This window comes from Lathyrus oleraceus, chromosome 6 (genome assembly GCF_024323335.1).
Source record: "Lathyrus oleraceus cultivar Zhongwan6 chromosome 6, CAAS_Psat_ZW6_1.0, whole genome shotgun sequence".
Taxonomy (NCBI): domain Eukaryota; kingdom Viridiplantae; phylum Streptophyta; class Magnoliopsida; order Fabales; family Fabaceae; genus Lathyrus; species Lathyrus oleraceus.
Window position 1 is genome coordinate 210889306 of NC_066584.1, and position 7671 is coordinate 210896976.

The following is a 7671-nucleotide window of genomic DNA, read 5'->3' on the forward strand; positions in this document are numbered from 1 at the left end:
AAGGTTTGGACAAAATTCACATGCCAATTAAATTTCGCCTTGGTCCAAACATTGATGATCATCCTAATTGGCAAACTAGGCAAGCCCAAGTCAGATTTTGCATTTCCACTCACCAAGCCCTCAAATCATTTTGATCTGATTCCAATGGGCCCTAAACACATTACATATGGTTGTGTGGTGTATTTGGAAGTAAACTTGGATGCCAAAACTTCTCAAATTGCAAAATCGGATCCCATGTGCAAATTTTGAGTTTTCCTGAAATGGCAAAAAGTGAAATTCATAGCAGGCCCTCCCAAGCCCTTTGTCTGTTCCTAATCCATGCTAAGGACCAAAGAAAGTTTATATGAAGTGCAAGCAAGGTCAGAAGGAAGCCCCACATGTCTCCCCAAGTCCAACCTTGAGCATGGTTCTAGCCACTTCCCTTTCTGAAGCAAACCTCCGCATTCTTCCCTCCAAACCATCCAAACACCGATGGTTTCCATTTTCAAGTTGAAAAGTCACAAAAACCCTGATGTATACTCGAGTTGAAGCAACCAAAATAGAGTTTCCATTTTCGAGTTTCAAAGTGTTTCAACCCCAAATAACCACCTAGAATCCACCACTGACCTCCACTCAAACTTTCCCAAGTCCTAACTCACCTTCCCTCAGCCTCACCTGAGAAAAGCTAAGTCATCGGAACTTCACTCTAAGATCGATTCTGATCGGGTAGTTCCATTCACCCCTATCATCCAAACGAGTTACCATTCAACAAGAAATTCCTTTCTGATCATTAACCCTAAACTTTTAGCTTTGATTAACCAACACTCAGCATTTAATTTTTAAACTAGGTTAACTTGTTTCTTCTAGTTCTTGGTGAAATACTCCACACTCAGAGCCAATCAACGGCTCATGAGTGTGGCGGGTGATTCGAATATTTATTTGCAAGATGAATCCATATTAAAATCTGGTTAAAAACACATATTTTCAAGTTTGGATTTTTGAGTTCCAAGGTTGAAGATAACTCTGAGTCGTTGCCTCACACAAACTTTAAAATAAAAAGTTGTACCATGTCCTATTCTGGTTGGTTGATCAGTGTGCACAATCATTTTCAATTGTTGTTATTTTATTTATTATATTCAGTGTATTTTGTTGACACAAGCGAGCACTTGGCTCAGTGAGAGAGGGTGTCGATCCCCCCATGACCCCAAGGTCAGGGATTCAACCCCCAGTGTGTGCATCTTCCTTATTTTTTTTCATTTCACTTAGGTTTTATTTATTTATTACCATTTTTATTTCCAACTTTGATTTATTTTTTAACCCGCTTATTTTATTTATTCTGAAATTATTTTCAACATAGACCCCTATTATTTTTGTCTCTAGTATTTATTTATGTCTTGTTTCAAGTCATTTGGATTTTTTGATGGACTTATGAGGTCTTGAACCTTAGGGATAATGAAGTATACACTTGTCATGATGTTGGATTATTTAGGGTTGCTTGAACCTTCCTTGTGTCAAACCTACTCATGGATGATCAAGTGTTCATCCATGGTATGAAGCATGGATAGGTTTCCCCTACATCAACCAAGTTGGGTCATTTAACATGTAGATGAAGCCTTGTTTATACATATTCTAACTTGTTGATTTCATCTGATACATTGTTACCTCATTTGCTTATACTAAGCCACTAACCTCTTATACTTACTTGTCTATATTATACAATAACCCTTACTATCTTGTTAATATTGTATATTGATCTTACAACTTCTTTAACTTAATAACTTAATCAAAAATGAACTTTCAACCTTGAGTTTGGTATAATCTTCCTTTTTTCAATCTATTGATAGACGGACTTGGGATTGTACAACTTTCATTGGTATAAATCTATTGCAAGTTAATCCTTTGATCATCTTCAATACTTTGCATCCGTGATAATTTATCCCCTGATGCACCATATTTTAAATCTATTGACCTAAGGATGGATAATCCTCAAGTGTTGACTTTGTTCATAATACTAACTTAACCTAACTTTACTAACTTTGATTACCATTAACCATTTGTTATAATGTTATTATCATAGTTTTTTTTTGTCATTTACTTTTATGTTATTACCTTGTAATTTACATTTAAGTGCTCATTATCATCATATTCACTATATAAACTCATCATGCATGTTTATTATTGTCATTTATCTTTATTGTTATCATACATTGAAAAACAACAAAAACATGATAAAATGATAAGACCAAAAACAAATCATTCCACTTAATCAACTTGGACTTAGAGGATCTCATCCTAGGACCTTTGCTTGGAGGCCTTTTCCATTTCTTTGTGATACTTGGTTTCAACTTTGGGTTTCATTTGTAACTTACATACTGATTGTAAGAATGGCATCATGGAACCACCCTAGGGAGACATGTTGGTAAGACCATTATCCTTTTTTTAGCTTAGGTCACTTTTGCACATACAAGGCTTTCTCTTGGGCTACCTTATAATGAGACCCTTTATTTTTTTGTTGGTTACTTTGCATACATGTTGCATTACCAAATTTCATAATCAAATAAACAAACCCTTGATTCAACGTCAACTTGCATTTTCATAATCAAATTCAAAACACTTAAAACTGCGATTAGTATTGTGTGCCACGAGCCTTAAGTGGTGGAGAGTAATTAAGAATGGAGCACTCCTACCCTTACTCTGATTATTTTGGACGCAAGAAGCTTGGTTTGTTCTCTAGAATTTTCACCTTCACCCATCGAATTTAGTGCAATCTAATTACAAACTCATTTCATAAACCCTTATTCAAGGTAAAATCAACACAACCATCAAACCTTATTTTTTGTGCCTCAGGGCACCACCCCAAAAACCCTTTTCTCAAAGGTAAAATCAACCAACACACAAATGTTTTCTACTCTGAACTACGGAGCTCTGATTCCTCATCCCCGATGAGTGATACGTAGGCATAAGGGCCACAATCCTTGGCGAGCACAATAACAAAAAAACCCCAGAGTCACATCACTTTTTACACACTTTTGAAAATAAAAACAATAAATGAGATAAATATTCACATACATAAACAACCCAAATGGTTCCCATGGAGTACCATGGATGTGAGGGGTGCTAATATCTTCCTCTTGCGTAACCGACTTCCGAACCCAAGTCTCGGTTGCGAGACCGATTCCTTATTCATCTTTTGCGCTTCTCGCACGCATCACGTTTTTCGAGGATCTTATCGACTATTTCCCCTCTCCTCTCTGGTAGAGGTAAACCAAATAAAATTTGGTGGTGAGTCTTCTGATTTTTCCTCTTTTTGGGAATCATTAAATCCCAGTTTCCTCGCTCCCGAAACCTTGGTTGCGACATCGCCACCATCCTTTATTTATTCCTAAGGAATAGGTAAATAATAATAAAACATAAAGTAAAAAGTGAGACCTAAGATTCGGGAGTCAGTTAAGCAAGAGGAATGTGTTAGGCATCCCTCATTTCCATTGTACTCAATGGGAGCCTTCTCTAGTTATAGGTTTACGATGTTCTTACCTAAGGGATGTCTGTTTAGGTTACTTATTATTCTACTCAAAACTTTATTTTATTTGTTTATAAGAAATTTATTTTATTTTTTTTAAGAAAAGATTTAATCAAGAAGGAAGGGGGACAAAAAAAAAGGTTTTTTATTATTGTACTCACTAGAGAGTCTCAACTTTATGCATATGTACGTTCAAGCAATTAGAAGGATTAAAGTATCGTAGTTCGTCTATAAAATATTTGTGTGTTTGTTGATTTTAGATCTTGAAAAATCCTCAACGCATCGGGGGCAGAGAAGAGTTAGTTTTTAAAATGTTTCAATGCACAAGGGTAGAGAACATGAAATTTGAATGCGTTGAATTTAATTTTAGATGGATTTCAGCTGATTGATAAGGTGTTGCACCAGCCAATCAACTTGACTTTGTAAAAATAAAATATTTGCAGGTTGATTTAGAAAACTAGGGTAAATGATACCTAAGCATTTATTTAAGTAAGGGAATTAAACAAATTATTAAGAGATATATAAAAGCGTATTGATTTAATGTTATATTTTATTTTTATTTGATTATTTAAACCTAATTAGATAATTATTCTAACAAATCCCTAAAGTTTCCCTGATTAAAACCTTAATAGCATCATAATTAAGACTCTAATACTATCCTGATTAAAACCCTAATCTTATCTTAATTACTAATAATATGCAATACATTAATCATATGTTTTTTGGTATTTTTTGTTATATTAATAAAAGAAAAAATTACCATGAAATATTTCTTGATCTTGGGGACATGGATTCAAGGAGACCACATCTTAAGATTCATCATGACATCAAAATCCTAATTCTTGGATTTATTCCTCTGGGATCTTGTGATTTCTTCTTGAACGTTTCCTTGATTTAAACCTTAATCAAGGATGCTTGGTACTTGTGTGCTCTTGTTTTGACTTTTGGCCATGGAATTGACTGAAATCCTATATCATTGGGGAGAGGTTCTTGACCATATTATCATGCATTTTGTCATGCATCATCAACCATTAAACTTGCTTTGTGCATAAGATTCATTCATCTGACCTAAATGTCCACTTGTTTGGGATTTTCATATGGATCAAGGTTTTGTCATTGCACTCATTCATATGGTGTTTTTAAGATCTTAATTCAGGATCATTGCATCCATTCATATGGTGTTGTCAAAATCATCAATCCACAATCATTTCTATGCAATACAATATTCATTTCCATCACAAAATGACAGATTGACCAAAATTTGTTGTAGTTGACTTCTGATCAAAATTGACTTTTTGATCAACCAGTTGACCAAAGCCAACTGACTCCCCCTTGACCCTAAGACGTATTACCATGCATCTTTCCATGTTTCATCATCAAAAAACACGTTTTCATTGCATTGGCCTCGTGTCCATGGCTTAGTCCATGACCAAGTCAGACCACCAAACGGACCAAGTCATGGACCACCATTTGGACCTGCAAGAAAACCAAACCATTTGACCATTTTTAAACCTCATCTCATTATTAAACCTCATTTCATTAAAAAAAATCCATTTAATCCATAGCATTGCATTTTTATCAACATTGTTTTAGGGTATAACATTCCAAGTCCCTTCCAATTTCAAACCAACCTTTCATGCATTTTTAGTCAATTTCATATTTTCAATTCAAGTTACAACATATATTTTCAATTCACATTTCCAATAATATTTTCATTTCAATTCATATTTTCAAATTTACAACATACATTTTCCATTCAAATTTCATTCATATTTTCAAACCAATCATTTACGTGAACCATATTTTTCATTTCAATTTATAACATTTCTGTGCAAATCCCATTCATATTTTCCAATTTACAACATTCTTACATTACAATGTCCAATTCATAAAAACCTCAATTTCTACACAATTTCAATCCAATCCCTTCCAAGCATGTGAGCCATAGCAAATTCAAGCAATTATATCCACTCTTCAAGCTAAGCCAATTCCAAGCACAAATTCTTCAAACCATCCCAAGCGCGCCTGAGTTCACAAATAACTCCAATTAAACATCCCTGCGCAAATCAAAAGCCAATTAACAAAGCTCATTTCATCAATTAACTTCAAACCAATTAACATACCATTAGCAAACTAACAAATTCAACCTCATCACTAATCTCACATTGCTAACTTCATCTCACTAATTAACAAGCTAACAACTCACAAGTCTCAGTTAACTTAACAGCAAATTGAATTTCCATTTCATTTGTAACTAATAAAACGAAACACAGAGAACCATTCAAACTAATTTCATTTTCATTATTTTCATTCAAGCTTAACTCACGATTAGCAGCTAACAAAATTACAAATTTCATTAACATCAAATTAAATTTTCGAATCCCACTATAAAGACTCAAATGCAACGTAACCCAAAATCAAATAAAAACCAAATTCACTCATTTGAATTTCACAATTAACTCCCCAATTGAATTTGAATCTCTAACTAATGCTAACTGAATTTAAATTTGCAACTGACTATTGAATTTGAAGGTAATTTCATGTGAATTTCATAGCCGAATTCAAGTTCTAAAAATCACAAGCTTCGTTCTTTTTCATCACTCACGCATCCAAATCTCATAACAAATCATAGAGAAAAATCAATCATTCTTCAATCTGAATCACTCTTCACTCTCAAAACCTCACGGAATCTTCATAACCTCGCAAATCTCTCCATTCTTCATGCATAATCTCGCAGCGATTAGACACTGAAACAACTCAGCAACTTATACATAACTCACAAAGGAAGAAGAAGAGAAGCAAATCAAAATCAGAGGGAGAGAATTTGTACCTGTTTGCATCAAAGCTTCAATCCGGTGAGTTTCTCGCTTTGGTTTCGATTCCATTTTTCCGTTTTCGCGCATGCAGGATGATGAATTGAATTGAGTTGTTGATGTTGATTCCGAGTCGTGAATTGATGATTGGAGCCTTGATTCTTCACTTTATTCGCTTCGATTTGTTCTTGAGGAAGACGAAGGTGAATATGTGAAGCACTGTGAAGAAACGCGATATTGAGTTGGATTTTTTTTACATAAGCGCTTTTGATTAATCGCTTCAGGATCGTGAACGCTTTTCCTTTGCACCCTCTCTCTTCATGTTCACCTTAATTTTCTTATTAATTTATTTAATTAGCTTATTCAAATTTCAATAAATTTCTGATCTGTTTTTGTTTAATCATTTGTATAAGAACATTTAATTCTCTTAATATTTGTTAGTTTTTTTATTATAACAATTAGGATCATTAGATTAAATATCCTAATTAGATAATTATGTTAATTAATGGTTAATTAGTGTCGTATCCAAAATTTATCCTCCTTTTTCATATCTTTATCAAATCTATGATTGGAGACTGCATTCATTCATGAGCATCATTCATTCAGTGTTAACACCTTCTAACAAACATCATGATTCAAGATTTATCGTCGTAAAAAGTCAGGACTTTGCTTAAAGATTGTGGTATCGCTTGGTATGTGGGTCATGGACTCATGAAGTCTATACCTTGACATTAATATTTGTTAGTTTTTTTATTATAACAATAAGGATCATTAGATTAATTATCCTAATTAGATAATTATGTTAATTAATAGTTAACTAGTGTCGTATCCCAAAATTTGCCCTCCATTTTTCATATCTTTATTCAACCTATGACGGGAGATTCATCTGCATTCATTCATGAGCATCATTCATTCAGAATTAACACCTTCCAACAAACATCATGATTCAAGGTTTATGGTCGTAAAAAATCAGGGTTTTGCTTAAAGATTGTGGTATCGCTTGGTATGTGGGTCATGGATTCCTGAAGTCTATACCTTGACATTCCCCTATGCATCCTGACCCTAATTCTTGACTATGCTCCTTTGGGATCTTGTGCTCGGCCTTTATGCATTGGATTTGGAATTATAAGCCCTGACGGTAGGCCCTTGATCTGAGGTGTAGCTCACGGAGCCTTGTGTTGTGTTTGAAACCCTAATCAGAGATAGTTGGTATAATATCTCATATTCCCTTAAATGCTAAATTAGTTGTCAGTTGAGATCAATTGAGTTCATATGTACTCTATCTATTATCAGTTGTAAGAATTTGAGTTCATATGTACTCTAAGTGTTATCAGTTGGAACCAATAGAGTAACCAGTGA

At 34.1% G+C, this 7671-nt stretch overlaps 1 long non-coding RNA gene across 1 annotated transcript; it reads right to left on the reverse strand.

Annotated features, from left to right (window-relative positions):
• Positions 1 to 5286: 5286 nt before the first annotated feature.
• On the reverse strand, positions 5287 to 6712 carry LOC127094420 (uncharacterized). Its single transcript, XR_007792617.1, has 2 exons — positions 6330 to 6712; positions 5287 to 5556 (listed from the first exon to the last, which is right to left on the reverse strand). It is a non-coding gene; the product is annotated as an uncharacterized LOC127094420 (long non-coding RNA).
• Between the last annotated feature and the right edge of the window lie 959 nt (positions 6713 to 7671).